Genomic DNA, 20019 nt, shown 5'->3' with positions numbered 1-20019 from the left:
CCAAAAAAACATAGTACTCTACAGTTAATATAATATTATGATATTAATATCCAATAGGAGGTACATAAAAATATATAGCTCTAATCCCCAGAACAGGATAGTGCAGTGCTCAGAATCCCAGCTTTGCATGCAGGGTTGCAAGGCTTGAGTACTACAACAGGCAGGCAATCCAATTTTAAATGAAAAAGCAGTGTTAAACATACTATTTTAATAGTGAAATATGTGGTAAATGATTTTTGTCTATCAGGGTAGTGTAGCTGGTCTAACATGGAAATGTGAGTGCATATAACATGTGAAACCACCCATGTCTACCCAAGTGTCCCACACAGTATAGCCATACCCCTTGCTACTGTAATGACAGCACATACAGGCATGTTATGTAAAGGAAATCATATACTTTACTCTGCTATTTACTAAGAATGGAATGTAAGCAATGGTTGCCAATGCTCAGCTATACTTAACAGGTTTAAGCATGGCTCAAAAGTGAATGCTAAGCAGCAGGTAGCTAAGCTAAGCAGATATGTGCACTGGTACGTGTCGCTAAGCAAAGCCTACATGGGTTAAGCACCTATTAGTTTAACAGTCCCCCGGATTCATGAACCCTCCGTGTAAGACTAAATAAGTCTTACTCGGAGGCTGCAGTTGAACAATATGATGTCAGTGTGCCAGGAATATTCATGAGGGCATGCTGACTCAACTGCAAGTCTAACACGGACCGTGCAGGAAAGCAGGGGGCATGCCCGACTGCCGAGCAGTCTAAATGTCCACGCCCCTGCAAGTGTCCGAAATGCAAAATGTAAACAGACAAGAGCAAGTCTGCTCAAATGTCCATGTACCCAACACCACACTCCCTGACATTATAAGCCCCCAGCACAGTTATTAAAAGTAAAACATTAATTTTATTTAATTCCCTAAATAGCTGCCCGTATTTGCGTGAGTGTGCGCAGGTGTGCCCATTGCTTAGCTGCAGTTAGCAATCCCGACATGGAAGAGCATAAGAAGGAATGTTTATGCAAATTACGCCACATAGCAATAGCGTAATGGTAGAGCGTTCACACAAAGAGGAGGCATTCACGGTTCGAATCCCACCACTCCCCTTCCTATTTATGTTTTAAATTAGTATATGAAATAATACCCGACATATATGATTAAAATTTTACTAAAAAGCAGTGAAATTGCCTATGTATCAGTGAACAAAATATATATTTATAAAGGATCCTGATATATAATTGCCCGCAGTTAAGCAGCGTTTTACCCAGTGCAATTTAGGTGCCTGTAGTTCAGCAGCGCTTTATCCAGCGCAATAGAGTTGCCCATAGCCAAATAGCGCTTTACCCAGAGCAATAGAGTTGTCCATAGCTAAATAGCGCTTTACCCAGCGCAATCGGTTTGCGTGGAGGTGTGCGCCGCGCCAACCAGCACACCGTAGGTCAATGAGGAGCAACGTTGAGCAAAGTTGCTTAAACACAGCCACACCCCCTAGCCTGTCTGGACAGTAGTAAAATAAAATGAATAACAAGGTTTGAACCCAGGACTCTGTGCACCATAATCAAAGTACTGAACCACTAAGCTATGACAGCTTAGGATAAACAGCCACTGTCAACATACATATACTTATAAATGGGAGAATAACCATTACTAAGCAGGTGTGCAGTCAGCCGAGAATTTTCAAAAACGGCCAATCACAAAAAAGTGCGGGAAATGCGGCATATTTAAGCCCCATAGGCGGGAATACTCACCATAACTGATTGTAGCTCCCATCTGCAGTTAGAATGTAAAACCGAAATATATTAATTAAGAAAAAAAAACTTAATTAATAACCAATAATAACAAATAAGTAAAAAACTTTACTTAATAAATAAAACAAAAACCTTGAAAAGCATACACAGATGGACCTGACAGTGAGTAACAGGTATGTAACAGATTTGTAGTTACCGGCAAGTAGTAGATGTTTATGAATAGTACTGTACATACTCAGAAACATGCATAAGTGGCAGCAGTAGGTATGTATGCAGTGATGCCATGCATAACTACTGCCATGGATAAATTAGTGCGTAGCTGTGTGCAGTTGGACATAACTGTGACATATGTATCTCAGCATTATATGTCAAACATCTGAACTTGTCATCTATGGTCTGTACAGTACTGCATATAATGGCAGTTTTTGTGAGTAGTGCAAACACCTATATAAACTTGGATGTGACAGAGTATGACATGCATGATAGTAACATAATTTGTAGCTTAGCATTGGCAACTGCTGTACCAGGCTAGTATAGTAATGTTAGCATTTGCAGCTATATATACTCCCTGTACTATTACTGTATGCACACATGTGACAACTGTCTATGTTGTAGCAAGGCCCAAAAGGTCATCCGTGAGGTGTACGGACTTACAACACTGTGGACCCTGTGTGTGTATGGCACACACATATGGAGAGATATGTATGTGTCTGATAAATTAGCATCTGAACATGTGCAAGAGCAAGGGACATACTGCAACTGTTTGTGAAGGGTGGACAATTATTGCAGGTTGTTATGTGCATTTACATATGTAGGTGGTAGTGTGTGGCAAACAAGACAGCATACAGTGCTGGCATATGACATGTGGTGTTTACACGCTGTGGGTATGATTCCTCAGGTGTTAGTCTTCCAGATATGGGGTCCTGCTAAAGGTACATGGGCTGAGACTACCTTTCATGCATTCTGCACAGGACTGTGCAATGTCATTACATAACTGCATCCCTCTCAAATTTTGCATAAGTGATATTCCCATCATGAAAGGTGGGCTGTATATGTGCCTATACGTATATCTATATGTACACCAATGGATGTTCATATGTACGCCCAAGCTCAATGTTGCAAACGTATTGCCATCCCTCTTGTTAAAAACCCTGTACTCATGAACTACCACATAGGTGGTAGTCTACTCAACACCAAAAGTGTGATGAGAGACTACGGGACAAAGGTGGACAGTAGTGTCTCTATTGATAATCACAGTGCCACACTAGTCATGTAAACAGAGTATGTTCCACATGTCATCAGAAAAGGTGTGTCATCCATGGAATAAGAGGTCAGTGTTCCACTGTACTCATCAGTCATAACACCCATCATAGAGTACATTGGCCCTGTCGGTATGTGCCTCAGAAGACATTCACAGTGACACTAGACGCCAGACACATACCTCACAAAGAGTATTACCAGACTCAAACAGATGCCCTATGCAGACTGTCTTACAAAACCACAGTTACACTGTGTCACATACCGCCTACCCAGAGGCAACCACTGCCTAATATACAAAGCTATGCCAAACCCACAGGTGTTGGACATGCTCCATATATACAGATTAAACTCCATACAAGCTATACACTGTACTGATCTAAACCCTGTAACGTGAAAAAGCAGAACATGCCGGAGTGGTACATTATCATCTCAGACACATACCATACTCTGGAACTAACCACCTATCAATAGCAAATTAAGGTCCTCTTTAGCAGTTGTCATGAATAATCATGATGAGTGGGTGTGAGATAGGAAACACAACCCGGGAGTCACCACTGTGGCTCTGCATGACAGGGGCACATGAACCTACATTACATGGGTGTGGAAGAGCAGGGTGCCATATGGCTAGGCTTCCATAGGCCCTATGGATAATAGCCTATTAGCTACCTAGGACCCGATATGCACATGCATGTACTTGTTGCATTACTTGCTATGTGAGGTTGACTGGGTGTGACGGTGAATGTGTAGGCGAATGTGTCAAAGTTGTGTATATGTGTGATAGCCTAGTGGGAAACTGTGTATATCATGGTATGTAGTGTTGTAGCTCAAATCCCAGCAAAGGATACATATGCTATTGCATAAGTAAGGCATACGGTATGACGTAGTCCCATTGTGTTGACCGGAGTGTGCCATTGTATGCTTAAGCAGTACATGTATGCTTATTGATTGGTAACACTAGTGAATACAAATCCTGTATGAACAGTAGTACTACCTGAAGCTGTAGGCCTAAACAGCACAGTATGGTTTATATCCACATTGCTTGGACACACTGTTTTGTTTGTTACCTGTAGTCGTCACACATTACAAACCTCAGGCATGAGGTTTTGTAGGTGCTGACACACAGTACTGTATGTTACACAGGTAAAACTGATCTGGGTTGCCATACCTTTGTGTCCTGTAGGTATGTCTGATGTGTGTGTGGGTATGCCTGTAACATGGCCCTGGTGGTATGTGTGTCACAGGATATATGTGCATATCTAGCAACATGTGTAGTGTATTACAGCAGTATGCCACCTATAGTGATGAATGTGCACATTTGTTACTGAGGGGTTTGCTATCAACAAGTAGCGTGGTGTACTTAAACTGTACTTAACATTCATTTCAATGGATGACAAATGTCTGCATGCATTAGCTTCATACACACCCCATGTGGCTAGTCGGTGCATTGTGTCACATAGAGTGTGCCATGTACTGATGTATAGTCTTACATACTGGTTCCACTTTGTTGCTGTGCAGAACATGTTTTGGAATATAGTATGTGCCAGGCACTGTCAGGCAGTTGTGGGCTGAGCAGTCCTATGTGGTATTAAAGGTGTGTATCAACTGACAGCCAATAGTTTGCTATATATGGCATTTCATTGATGTCTGTACTTTAGCATGTTAAGTGTGCCACATGACTTGCTCACAATTACTGTTTATTGTCTTACAGGAATATGTCTCACAACAGGAAGCCTGCCTATTCCCCTGAGGAGGAGGAGGTCATCTTTGATGCCCTGGTACAGCATTACAACCTGCTGTTCTCCAGATCTAGCCAGGACCAGCATGGACACACTGCACTGTGGCAGGATGTTGTCCGTCAGGTGAATGATGTAGGCATGCATAACCAGACTTATGAGCAGGTACGCCATCACTGCAGTGATTTAATCAGACATGTCCAGCAGCATGCCTCCGATGTCCACAGACAACAGCTTGCCACAGGTGGTGGTGCATTAACACCCCCCCCCTCACCAGAGTGGAAGAGCTGCTCCTCAGCATGGTGGCTCCTGGCCAACCAGTACAACAGACATACGTCATCATGGAGGCCGGAGTCACCCAGCATGTAGATACAGAGCATGCAGGTAACATGGCATATCTGTAGACTACTGTTTGATCAATTGTTAGAACATGCATTTACCAGATGTGTACTGTGTATTCAGATGATGTGGAGCCTGGTCTCATGCAATACTGATAATTTGGAACATAATGTGTATGCCTGTGGCTGTCACCTCTTGTACTACTGTGGAATTGCAAACACACAGCAGCAATTCCATAGTTTTTGACACTGACAAACTGTCTCCTATCCTTGTAGGTCTCTCTGGTGTGATAGCAAGACAGCAGACCCATGCTGGTGAGTGTTCTACATTTAATATAGCATATAACATGTGCATGTCATAGGAGACTTGTAAGCCATATACATATGTAAAACACCTACACATAATGCATGCTCTGCATGTTCTCTGTGGGACTATGCACATCCCAGTAACATGAGTATCCACCTCAAACACATGCAATACACAGAGCATCCCAACCAATTGTGGTACACTGTAGTGGACATTGTATAGGCAGAGTCAATACACATGCACACAACATGCCACCACTTTGTCATATGCAGTTAGTGTTAATTTGATACACATGGCATATGTAGACACCTGCTGTAAGGTCATACTCCAGTATCCCAAATGTCAACAACACAGCACACATACTATACCTGGGGGAAGAGGACTATCATGGGGTGGTGTGACACGCTTCAACACCCAACACATTCATGTGAGGAAATGCTCCCTATTGAACACCTTACATACCCATGTAACAACTGGCTGTGAAATGGTTAATGCAGACAAAGTGGTGCAAGTCAGGTACAGCAAGATAGTTGCCAGTGCAACATACATTATTGGCCTTGAGTGACCACATGATGCTGCCTGATGATGGCTCATGGTACTACACTACATCCAGTTACAGTAACTGCAGTACTACACATAGCATTCATTGCTATACACCTGACAGTTGTGTGCATCTGGCCATGGTATGTATACCTATGAGTGATGGTGCACAGGACATTGGAAAGGGTTCCAAACTTGCACAGCAATGTTTTGTCCATGTACACGTTGTGTTCCAAGGTGAGGCCAATCATTGAACAACACACATGCATCAAAGACATGTATATTGTTATCAAGGACTCTCCACACTCGCACTGCATGCTGTTGAGCAACACACATCCTGCATGCTGACACGTGTGATAGGACTCTTTGGCTTGTGATACTGTACTGCACCATCAACCACTAATGGATATGTTCCGTATTGCTGTCAGTGTGTGTGTGTGTTTCAACTTGACTGAGTAGTGTATGTGTGCATGTGTGCATGTGTTCATGTGTGCATGTGTGCATGTGTGCATGTGTTCATGTGTGCATGTGTACATAAGCACATGTGTTCATGTATGCATGTGCGCTAACATCCTGTACAGATTGTGAAGTGTGTTTCCTGTCTTCCTCTCACAGGTGCTGAGGTATTGGATGAGTGCAGCAGGGAACCTGAGGTCACTGCCACAAATACTGGGTATGATGACACATGTGTAGTGGCACGGGCAGGTTTGTCAGGGTCTGTCGTTGGTCCACCAATCGACAGTACACAGCTGTCCACTCCATCTTTGTGCACATTCATACTGCCGATACATCCCTCAACACCAATGGCCTTAGTGGAGGAACAGCATACAGTAAGCATCGACCAGGATAGTGTGGTATCTATGGCACATGCAACCCCACACAGCAGCCATGCCCACACACCTGGAATGGTACCACATAGGTATATGTCCAGGGGTGCTCAATGGAGCACTGCTGGTCATAATGCCCCTGGCAGACGTGCCCCCACAGGTCTCACAACCTCAGCTATGTTCCAGTCTGTAATGCAGGCACAGGCACGTATGGAATGGTACATCAGGCAGGGACTAAGGGTGCAGAGGGCTCACAACACCGCTATCAGTGACAGTATCCGTGACCTTGCCGGTGCCATCTGTAATTACACCAAGGTCATTGATAGACATTGGGGGGAGACACTAGATGTCCTCCGCAATGTAATGTCCATGTGCCAGGACAGTGCAGGACGGCCGAGACGTCAATGTGGATGTATGCCAGCAACATCATCAGCTGGCACTCGTCACGGATGACACACAAGTCCCAGCCGCTCCTGTAGTGGCAGTACCAGCCCCAGCAATGTTGGGGCTGTGCTGTCAACAGACCATCCTAGACAACCACATGCACATGGCTCTGGCCAGTCCCATCAGGGACATGAGTTCAGTCGACATCCCTTACCTCTGACGATAGTACCCAGTCTGGCTTGGTACCCGATACTGTTCATGGCACCCCTGGAAGGCACAGGTACTGTGTCTGTGGCCGGAGACAGTGATCTGTATGGCCTGGCAGGTACAGTCCGTGGCTGTCCCACGATCACCCGTATGTGGCAGCCACAAGGTGGACCTGTGTGCATGCAGACACACACACCCATAAACCAAACACCTAGGGCTAACACACACACATTACACCAACATTGACCCATACTGTACTGTTGTCCCTCACACATACACACACACACACACACACACACACACACACACACACACACACACACACACACACACACATGCATGTCGATTGGATGGGTCATTGTCGGGCTCTAGCAAACCAATAACACACCCTGTGCATATGATGAAACTGTGCCACCCCCCCGTCATCTGTGACAATGATGCAGGAACAGGCTTACATGGTGCTGGTGCACAGGGTGACCTAATAGCAGTGTAGCAATGTTCGCATTTTGTCAACAGCAAGGTGTACTGATATCCTTGTAGGTATATCTGAGCAGGTGTGATGCATTAAATCTATGATTATCAATGTAGTATTGTTTACACCAGTGTTAATTCCAGTACTGTATTGTCCGCCCATGTGCCACTTGGCTGATGTGTGCGGTACTGGCAGCATGTGTTGGTGAGTGGATGGTACAAGTGTGATGTGTGCAGTACAGATTTGCAGGCGTACATTTGTGAACATGGTGGAGGTGCACCATCTGCATGTATGTGCAAAGTGGACACATGGGAAGGGTGACATGCCCTGTATTACACAGTGTTAACACTTCATCTTTCCTATTGGTGGCCAGTATGCATTTTGCTACACATATGTTACGAATTGGGTACACATGTGTGTATGACATGGTTTGACACTATGCTGTGGGTGATACTGTTTATATCGGTCATTGTTTTGCATACTGGTAGTATACATAACCTCAACAGCCTGACTTTACCCAATCGTTAGCTGATATCTTGACAACTGACATACAGATGTAGGATACACAGTAGCATTTGAGTCCTTTCGGTACTATACTCTACCAGTAATCAGTGGTATTGGCCGCCACCCATTCCTGGGACCACTCCTGTTTGGCATGTAGACGTCCAAGGTACAAGCAAACACACTAGGGATGTGTCCGTCCAGATCTGATAATGCATACAGTGGCCTACAATGCATTCTCCAGATGAGACACTTATCCTCCACAAGGGTATCATACAGACAGATACTTGTTGACCAACACATGCTGTAAAGCTATAATCCAACTATAGCATAGTCATCCACATTTACAATACATAGTATCCTGACAGTACCGCATTGTTAGTAGCCCACAACATGTAGCAGGGGTACCAATGTTTACATACAGCCACATGTTATGTCATCTGTCCTTTGGTATTCACATTTCCAAAGGTATGCTGATGTCCCTCAGTGCATCACATAAGCATGAAGGGGTCTGTATGCATATCCACGGAGGTGTTGTACACCTGTAATGAATGGCCATTATTGACAGACTGTGTTGTGTTTGAACATGTCTGACATATACTCCAGGCATGAACCCTCACTCACACTATTCTATAGAAACTGTCATGGGTGTGTGTGACACAGATGATCTAGGCCACAGATCACTACAGTGGCTGGCCTTGACACATACATACATATGTGACCTAAGGTCTGAGAATCAGCAGCACAGACTGTCAATGGTAACAGATGTATTCGTGTAGAAAGCAGGCTTCACACCTATGAACTCATTGACGTCACATGTACATATATGTATTTGCCACACAGACAACAATTGAGGTCACGTATGCATATATGTATGTGCCACACAGATACCGGAAGTGTGCAATGCACATACTGTTGTTTTACTGATATGTCATACAGTTCTAAAAGCAAAACCCACAACACATTAACCATCAGTGTCATACACACACAACAACTGCAGGATTCAAACCCCTACCCAATTATGTCATGATACTAGAAAGATCCGCATTAACATGACGTGCTAGATGCTTTACTGGAAGCTTTCATTTCCACTGCTGTATTTCTGGGATACTGACATCATCAGACATGCCAAAGAGGAGATTACCTCTTTGAATGTGTTTTCACAGGCTCCAAAAAGGGCACTCCTCTCAAAGAAAATCACACATACACTCAGTGATTGCTGGATTCAAACTCCTACCTAACTATGTTATGATTTTACAGAGATACGCATTAACATGACGCACTATATGCTTTATTGGTTACTTCCTTTTCTCCTGCCATATTTGTAAGATGCTGACATCATCAGACTTGCCAGAGAAGAATGTTTTATTGTTTGTTGATGAATTTTAACCTTATTACTGTTGGAATGAACAAAGCAAGCTAATTAATTTGATTGATCCACGTGGTTTTTAGCATTTTGTATATAACTCAGACCACATGGTTACAAGAACAACTTGAAAAAGCTCTGTATTATACAGAGCGAAAGTGCTTGTTTCTAAGTGTGGTGCCTGTGCCTAATAAAGGATTTATTTTCCAGCTGCTGGTGTCGCTTCCTGGGTCGGTTTTCTAGTTCTTAGTTCTGGTTCCTTTTTTTTTTTTTTTTTTAAGAATCTACCTCTATTCATGAGTTTTCCTAGTCTCCAAAAATGGCACTCCTCTCACACAAAGCAACTGCAGGATTCAAACCCCTACTTAACTATGTTATGATACTACAGAGATACACATTAACACGACACGCTATATGCTTTATTGGGTGTTTTCATTTCTCCTGCTATATTTCTAGGATGCTGACATCATCAGACTTGCCAAGGAAGAATCTACCTCTTTTCATGTGTTATCCTAGTCTCCAAAAAGGGCACTCGTCTCACAAGAAATCACACACATACACCCCCCACAACAAACACACACACAGCAATTGCAGGATTCAAACCCCTGCCTAACTATGTTATGATACTACAGAGATATGCATTAACACGACACGCTACATGCTTTACAGGGCATTTGCATTTCTCCTGCTATATTTCAAGGATGCTGACATCATCAGACTTGCCAAAGAAGAATCTACCTCTTTTCATGTGTGTACCTAGTCTCCAAAAAGGGCACTCCTCTCAAATGAAATCACACACACACATACCCCACCCACACACACACAAAGCAATTTCAGGATTCAAATCTCTACCTAACTATGTTATGATACTACAGAGGTACGCATTAACATGACGCGCTATATGTTTTACTGGGTGTTTTATTTTCTCCTGCTTTATTTGTAGGATGCTGACATCATCAGACTGGACATGGTAATGTGTGTGCACTTTGTTTTATGCAATCCCAGGAATGAACCATGTGGGTCAGCAGGTGTTACCAGCTTGAACAGGACTCCACAATTCTTAGCTTGTGTGATCTCTCTGTGGACAAATTTCCATTCCTTCATATGACAATACATATTTATGCACAGGTTGTTGAATTTGTGGATACAACATGTGTCTGTGATGTTGATAAAGGGCTACTCAGAGTCTATGTGGGATGTGTGTAGCTCCCTTCAGTGATGTGTGTCCTGGGTGGCTGCCTTGCAAACAGTCTAGCAGGTTTGGGAACCATGATCTGCCCATGATCATACCACAGTTGGTAGGGCTGTGTGCTTGTCAGCTTCCAATAGCTCTGTTCATGACTTCAAGTCATGATGGACTCAATGGCCTTGCAGATCAGACGTCATAGGCTTATAGGACTATAGTTCTCATGGTCTGTTGTGCACCAACACTTGTGGGGTGTGCCATATGTTGCTGTAACACATTCAACAGTTTCAGATCCTGTAGAGAGGGTGAGGCTCAACAGACTGTTCAGGTGATGGGTCTGTTTGTTCTGTAGTTCACTTATGACACATATCGGGAAACAATGTCATCCAATTGATGCCATGTTTTCGGCTTTGGAAGGAGCTGTTTACACATTCTACATGTGATATCTCCTGGTATGATGATAGGGACATTTGTCAGTGGGAGGTGGGTATGTATGTATGGGCCTGTCTGACATGATGTCAGCATTGTCAGTTAGGTAGAGTTGACCCTGACTCAGGACATATATGTGTGTACAGTGCTGTGTATGACATAGCTGAAGGAAGTGTCATGGTTCTGTTTGGACTCCTTTGCAGATAATCTTTCAAAAACACCAACATACCTGAGCACTAAACCCCTGTTATACTCTTTTACACACTTAACACCCTACTGATCCCTTTTGATCAGTCAACAGAGAGTATGTCATCATAATATCCTCGCATGTCCAATGGTTGGTTTCACTTGTACTCTCCAGTCCAGCTGGTGAATATGGGACTTTTGAGGCAATGTTACAACTGCCTTATGTACACAGACAATCCTCACCTCCTCCCAACAAACTCAGATATATGTGGGAGATGCAACTATATAGACAAATGGGAGACTGAGCTCTCTTGAACCATGACCGGCACAGTCTATCGGGTGGTGAAGGTAACCACACACACCACAACTCAGTCACACATAGACCTATAGTGACAGCAAACAAACTACATTACCACACAAATACATACTCAGAGGGTCTACATAATATCTGCCTAAGCAGCAGAGACCTCCTAAGCAGACACCCAGACAACTGCTACCCCATGACATTACCCATATATCACATGGTTCACAAAGTCAGTGTGCCACACAGTCACTGCCCTTAGGACTAAAAACACACCTAATACACTTATAATAGATGACTCTGTTGTCAGTCACACTGACATCAAACTCACCAGGCTGAACATGGAGAAGGACACTTTGAGCTGTTTGTCGGGTGGCAGGTTCTGCCACATTAAACATGCACTCAGGTCACTCCAAAGCAAGTAAAAATATGGCTCCATCATTGTCCATGCTGGTGTGTATTACCTCAGATGGTCATCCCTGGACTACATGACAAGGGACACAGAGGAGCTCTCTGATCATGTAACCCAGGCCAGTATGACCCTGACCTTGTGTAGCATCTTACCCTCACCAAGAATGATGGCACAGTATACAGACAAGCTGATCAATTGTAACAGTTGGCTAACATATTGGTGTCATTCAAAGGGGTTCCAGTGTCTGTCAGCCTGGGATGACATGCTCGACATGCCACGCTATGGACAGCTTGCACCTGTCACCCCTGGACTTTCATATACTGGCTAAGGCTGTTTCCACCCCCACAGTGCCTTTTTTGGGCAAGACTCAAATGACAAACCCACCTCCATGGACAATACAAGGTAAAAGAAATTACGGGTAATGCTGCTGGACACCAGATGTCTAGACCCCAGAATGCACGCACTCAAGACTCTTCTCATTATGGTGAATGTCGATATCTGTGCAGTAACAGACACCTGGTTCAGGCTCCCAAATGCACACCAGTACTACTAGGTTATACTTCATACCATGCTTTTCGACCACAAGACTTGGACCGACCAACACATTTAGGGGGAGTATCCGTATACATCACAGATACACACACCTCCAGGTTAGTAGCACTGCAGGAAGCATCAGAGACCATACGTGTGCAACTAACAGTGGGCAAAACTGCCTTTCAGTTTGTAGCCTGCTACAGACCACCCTCCCAAAATCAAAAACCCCACTCAGCTTTCCTGGGAACACTGGAGGATATGACAGTCTCTACAAACACCATTATATGGGGTGATTTCAACTACAGAAACATTGACTGGGAATACTACTCAGGCCACAACACCCTCGCCCAATGGTTGCTAGAATTTCTAAACACAAATGCTATGTCACAACTGGTCACCACACCCACATGAGGGGAAAACATATTGGACCTGATCATCACCAACATGGGGACTCCATATTCCACACCAGAGGTATGCCCCTCATTGGTAAGGTCAGACCATACATTTATCTCAGTGGACATCCATATCCCGTCCCCATCCCCATCCTAGGTTCTCTCGGTGAAGTACTTACCAACAGAAAACGTCACACTTCTCTAAACCAAGGTGGTATCCTTCAAACACCCTGGGACAGAGGTAAGTACGGCTCAGACCGCTGAATCCTTTACAAACACATTCTATTGACACCTACTGGAATGCATGGATCGTGCTATCTCAAATAAGAACAAGACTCACTCCTCCAAAGGTAGGGGACCTGTTTGGTGGACCACAGCCATAAATAAGCTATACAACAAAAGGAGGGGGCTACTACATGATAGAGCACAATCCCAATAAGGGAAGGCATCTCTGATCAGTACTAGCAAGAAGCTACGTTCACTCATGAATTCATCTAAGACTCACTTCGAAAGGCAAATTGCACCACACACTGAGAACAATCACAAGGCCTTCTTTAGTTATGTCATGAACCTGGGTGCCAACTCCCAGATATGCTGTGTGTTACTGCAAAATGACAATATATATACTGAACCCACAGACATTGCCATCATCCTGGCAAACAGGTTCAGTGCAAATGTCACCCCCATCCCCCCAAATGAGCAAATGTCCATCCCAACAGAGTGTAGCCTCCATGACATCACAGATGATCAGGTGAGTGCTGCCCTCTCCAAAGCAGACAACACAGCATCAGTGGGACCAGACGGTGTCCCAGCCTGCATCTTACACAAGCTTCATGATGAACGTAACCCTCACATGAAGTCACTGTTCAATATCAGACTTACTACAGGATATGTACCCAAGGAATGGAGTACAGCAACAGTGGTCCCGCTCCGCAAAGGTGGTGCCACAACAGACCCTGGACACTATCGCCCTATAAGCCTATCTAGCCTGGTCTGCAAAGCTATGGAGCGTATCATCATGGTACTCATACACACAGACATCGGGAACCTACAGGCACTGGATCCTACACAATTCAGCTTTGTTGTGGGCAGATCTTGCCACTTGAACATGGTCGACTTCTTTAAACAGTTACCAGGTCCATAGACGTAGGAAGGGTAGTCCACACAGCCTACCTAGACCTCACAAAAACCTTCATAACAATACCCCACTCGGGCATCATACATAAGCTCACCAGCTTAGATATCGACACATATGTCACAAGATGGATTGCTAAGTGGATCAGGGATAGCACCCACATGGTATGTATTGCAGGTGCCATGTCTGACTCTACACCAGTTACACATGGCATCCCACAAGGCTCAGTCCTGGGGCCTGTCTTGTTCAGTATATATTCCTCTGACGTACAGGCTAACACAGGAGGAATATGGCTGACCATGTTCGCAGATGACTGCAAACTGGGTGCCATATTTGAGTCTCCAGCTGGCACAAGCATCCTCCAAAAGGGTCTCACAGAGATGGATAACTGGTGCCAGAGCCATGGCCTACAGCTGAATGCCATTAAATACATAGTCATCCCCTTTGTGAATCACATAGTGCCCACACATTACCACATAGGTGTTAATACATTAAGTATGGCAGAAGTTGTTAGGGATATGGTGACATAAGTTGGCTTTGACAATCGTATTGCCATAGTGGTTAGACAGACACTCTATATAGCTCTCCCTATCCCAACAGGTTTCATATCTAGATCAAGTAAAGTCATTCTGCCCCTATACTCATGAGGCTCATGATTGGATACAATGCCCCATTTGGGATGTACCTTACCCGACACCTGCAGCAACTCTATTGGCCACAACAGTACCTCACCAAGTGGATCTAGGGACTCACACAAATGCCCTGTGCAGTTCGGCTAAAGTAACTCCAGCTCTACTCAGTCACTTACCACCTACTCAGATGCGATCTGTGCCTGTTGTTTACAGCCATGTCCAACACAGAATTAATGGACATGCTCCACCTCAGGATATCCAGATCCCTTAGAGCTACACGCTCCAGGGACTTACACCTCAGCACAGATATTTATAGGACATGCTGTAGGGACACATTACTATCCCAGATGCTCCCCTCACTCTGGAATGGGATCCCAGTCCCCCACTGACCCCCTACAGGAGACATATTGATGAGTGGATGAGTGATCGTATGTTTACCCCTGGAATCTCTTCTGGGTCCCTGCTGGACAGAGACACAATAAAGCAAATGTAAAAGGCCTATCTTGTGTGTCTTACTATTCACAGGCACAGTCTACTAATCTAACAGGGCTGTGAAAGCCAAACACACTCTGGCTAGGCTTATACATGCCCTAGGGCAGATAGGCTAGTATCAACCTATGCACCTATGGTAATGTTCGGGATGCACATTGTTTATTGATGATACTGATTGCAGGTTTTTTCTCTTCTTTGCTTTCACACTTTCTATGAACAACCTAAGTATCTGCAGAACATATTTTATTATGACAGGGTTCCGATATATTATATATGTGTCTGTTGTCATATAACTGTGTGCACATGGCAGATTGGTGAATACTGAGAGGTTCCTGTGTTAACACATGCAACTGCCGTATATGTGTGGTCCACTGCTATACTCAGACATGGCCTAAGTGTGCGGGCATGCCCAGTCTGTCCTTTCAGTGTTTTGTTGCCTGACATGTCTCATTTATTCAAGTGTGTGAGCGTGCCCAGTGTGACCTTTCAGTATGTTGCTGTTTGAAGTCCAGTACATTTGTTGATGTGTGTGAACATGACCAATATTAACAATTATACTATATGTGTGTTGAAAATCAGGTTCTATTCTTACTGCAGGGTTCACCTTTGTGTCATAACTCGACAGGGATTATGCTGTGCCTGCAGGGTTTCCATGAGATACGTTGCATAGACTTATCAACATTTCTTCATACAGGCTGACCAATGCAATACTGTCATGGTTTAGTGGTTCAGTATTATGACTGTAGTGTACAGTATCCTGGGTTCGAGGCCTATCACTGCTTTATATTTTCATACTGAGCAGACCAGACTACTTAAGGGCCATTAGAGCAAATATGAGCATGTTGGCTTCTGTTCAGCTATGCCCAATGTAGACCAGGCTTGTCCAACATTGCTCAAAGTTAACCAACATTACAGAACATTGCCCAATATTGCTCAACAGTGACCACAGTTGTGCTAGTGTTAGTGTGTGCAATTGCTTTACATATACTAAATGGTGGTGAAAGATATTTAGCACTGCTTTATATTGCTTAACACATGGCAATCATGCCTCAGGTGGTGTTGCAAGGCTGCCTATGTCTGATGCACATACTGCTCTCCCTATACATGTTTGGAAACAGGTAGTGTCAAGTTAGGCATCCCTTTTACTATTTGTGAAAGTCAGAGAGAGGTATAATTTCCAGGGTTCCTATTGAGCCAGTGTATGTGTTATGCGTTGCCTCTTTGCCAAGGCCAAAGCATACTGGGCACTCCTCCTTCTGCCTACTGGGGCAGGCTCAGGTTGTTCCTCCTCCGAGTCACGCTCTGCATGTGATGGCCTTGGCAATGGTGTGGGGCTGTTTGACCCAGGCCTATGCTGCTCCTGCTGCAGCTGTTTTCACAGGATCATATTATGTAGCATGGCACATACCATGACAATTAGGGTACATGTAGTTGCTGAGTACTGCAAGACTCCACCAGATGTGTCCAGGCACTGGAACCGTGACTTGAGCAGGCCAAACACATGCTTGATTACATTTCGTGTTTGTGCGTGTGCCTCATTATGGCGTTCCTGTTCAGGTGTGTGTGCGTTTCTGATGGGTGTCATCAGCCATGGCTCCAGTGCTTAGCCAGCATCCCCCACTAGGTGATCATGAGGGATGTCCCCATTGGCAAATGTCTGGTACAGCTGCGTCAGATGCCAGATATGGGAATCATGGTAGCTTCCAGGGCAGCCAGCACATACATTCAGTATTATGCCCTGGGCATCACACATGACCTGGCAGTTGATGGAGGGGAAGCCCTTGCAGTTGAAGTAGACCCTACCCCACTCACTGGCTGGTGCTTTAATGCATATGTGCGTGCAGTCTATTGCACCCAATTCCTCAGGGTATTCCCCTATTTGCTGGAAGTGACGCATATTGCTGGCCAATACCTCACAGGAATTGGGGAAATATACATGATCACCGACATGTGCTGACATGGCATCCAGGAACTGGTGCAGTACCCTGGATGCTGATGCCTGTGATATCCCCATCATATCACCAGTTGGTCTCTGGAAGGTACCTGTTGCTAATATTCTTAGGCCCACACATACCTTGGTTTCCACTGGGATGGGTTCCCCTCTGTTGGTTCTGTGTGTGAGGCATGGCTTGCACAGCTCAACAATTTGCTGAAAGAGGCCTCTGTCCACTCTATAGCACTCCACTATCTCCAGCTCATATAGCCCCTGGTAGGATACCCTGGGCCTGTACTCTCTTCTCCGTCTCCTCACTGTGGCTTGTCCAGCAGCATTCGCATTGTCACCTGGGAACCCAGGTTGATAGTAGTCTGTCATTCGACACCCATGTAGCTAAAGTGGTTAGGAAGACCTTCTACATTGCCCACCTTATCATGAAGGGATTCTCATCTAGATCAAGGGAGGTCATAGTCTCCCTTTACTCATCACTCATCAGACCAATGATTGAGTACAATGCCCCATTCGGGATGTATCTGACCCGACACTTGCAGCAGCTGGAGAGGCCACAAAAGTTCCTCACCAAAAGGATAAAGGGTCTCAAAAATCTGTCCTATGCTGCCCGACTGAAAGAACTCCAGCTCTATTCAGTAAACACGCTTGCTCAGAGGTGACCTTTGCCTAACATACAAGGCCATGTCAAACCCAGATTTGATGAATATGCTTCACCTCAAAAAATCTAGATCCATCAGAGCCACAAGGGTGGGAGACTTAAACCTCGACACGGCTATTAATAGGACGTGCTGGAGGGATAGATTCATCACCCAAAGACTCCCTATGCTGTGGAACAAAATCCCAGTACATGTGAGGCAGAGCACCTCGCTGGCCTTGTTCAAGAGAAATCTTGACCAATGGATGGGAGATCGCAGATATACCCCAGGGATTACCTCAGTGTCACTGCTCGACAGAGGCACAGCAAAATAATGGGTATAGTTCCCCATACTAAAGGGGTGGCGTAAGCCACAAAATGATGGGCTAGGCTTGTAAATGCCCTCGGGCAGATAGCCTAGTATGAACCTATGAACCTATGAACCACCCTCACCATGTTGCATATATCGCCTTATAACAGCAATGGCAGCCCCTAACATTTCTTTGTCTCAGTAAAGCTTTTTCAGTTTTCACTTCTATTAGCTTACTGCAGTGTTGCAGTGTCTCTTGAGAGAAACATAGTGGAATGTTGTTTGCAGAGTTTTAAATGCTGGGCTGGGCTGGGCTAGTGTACTGCCTGTGTAATTGCCTGATTCTGATTGTTTTCACCTGCTAGCTCTGCTAGTACTCCCTGGTTAACTTCCTACTATTTGTTGTGCTTCCTCTTACCTTTCTGTTTCCTCAGGGGGGCAGCGTCGTGCACACAAGCGCAAACACGCGCACACCAGCTCACACGCGCTCACACATGCTTACACTGACTAAAACGTGCTTATTCTTGGTAAAACACGTGCACACCAGTGCAAACACGCTTACACAACTTTAAACAGCCTTATACATGCTTACTCCGACTTAAACGCGCACACACACGCTTACATGCGCACACAGTCTTACTCGGGTTTACAGGCGTGCACCCACGTGCATACACGCTCAGCAAGAAACTTTAGTGTTATCCACAGCATACACCTTCAGTCTCTTGCCTTTACCTAGCCTACCTGTTGAAACACCTCTTCCAATGATGTGTAAATGACAATTGACACATGCCAGTCGGCTCCAATGAGCTTCACTTCTTTCATACATACTGCCCTCGTGATGTCACCTATCTTCTACTCTGTTACTCCCCTTATCCTACTCCTACACTCCACTGACTGTGCTCATTTGCTATATAAACTTGCGATTCACTATTCTAACCCTCATTTGCATAGGATTGCCTACTAATGCCTGGTTACATCTCTTAGACTGAGCTTCCCCCTTAGCAACCTCTACTCGGTAGCCATGTTGTCTTCAGCCTGCCATTCCCTTGCATTGTAAATTCAGAATAGCAATAAAATCCACATTTGTGGATTTTAATTATTGATTTTCTGGTTTTTAGAGCGCAGCGCGTTTGCACGGCGCTGCGCTATGCTTAAACCCCGGAGATCGGGATGAAAACAAAATGTTATTTTATTTTTATTTTGCATCAGTGAACATTGCCAATGGCCGTATTTTTAGCCATTGGAATGCTTCCTCAACTGGATGCATCCTTTTTTTGGAGCTATCACGGCTCCATTTTGCTATTTGCAGAACCGTACTCAGTTGTCAACTGAGTACATTTCTGCAAATAACACTACTCTTGCTCAGACAGGTTCGGGTTTCCTGGATCGCAAATTTACCTCATTTGCTTAGCTTTTGCCTGCAATTGAGGTAATTTGCATATCCAAGCCCTGTCCGTGTAGGACTCGTTTTGGGAGCTCTGTTGCACTCCCCTACTGGCTGTTCCTGGATCACTCGGCGGACATGTTGGCTGCATGGAGTCTTACTCTACTCTTAGACTCTGTGCAAGCCTTTGTGAATCCAGCCCAGTGTGTTGGCATCGCTTAGTATCTCACAAACCTGCACTAACCCGCTTACAACTGCTTAAAAGTGCCTTAATAACTCTGTCTCCTCAGCCTCTGTTCTGCCCAGCAACAAAATAAACAGCCCTTACAGGTCTTGAACCCAAAACCCTGCATATCATAGTCACAGCAAT

The sequence above is a fragment of the Protopterus annectens genome, chromosome 1.part0, assembly GCF_019279795.1.
Source record: "Protopterus annectens isolate FY-2018-M chromosome 1.part0, PAN1.0, whole genome shotgun sequence".
In the NCBI taxonomy this organism is placed as follows: domain Eukaryota; kingdom Metazoa; phylum Chordata; order Ceratodontiformes; family Protopteridae; genus Protopterus; species Protopterus annectens.
Note: the sequence above shows the minus strand (reverse complement) of the source record.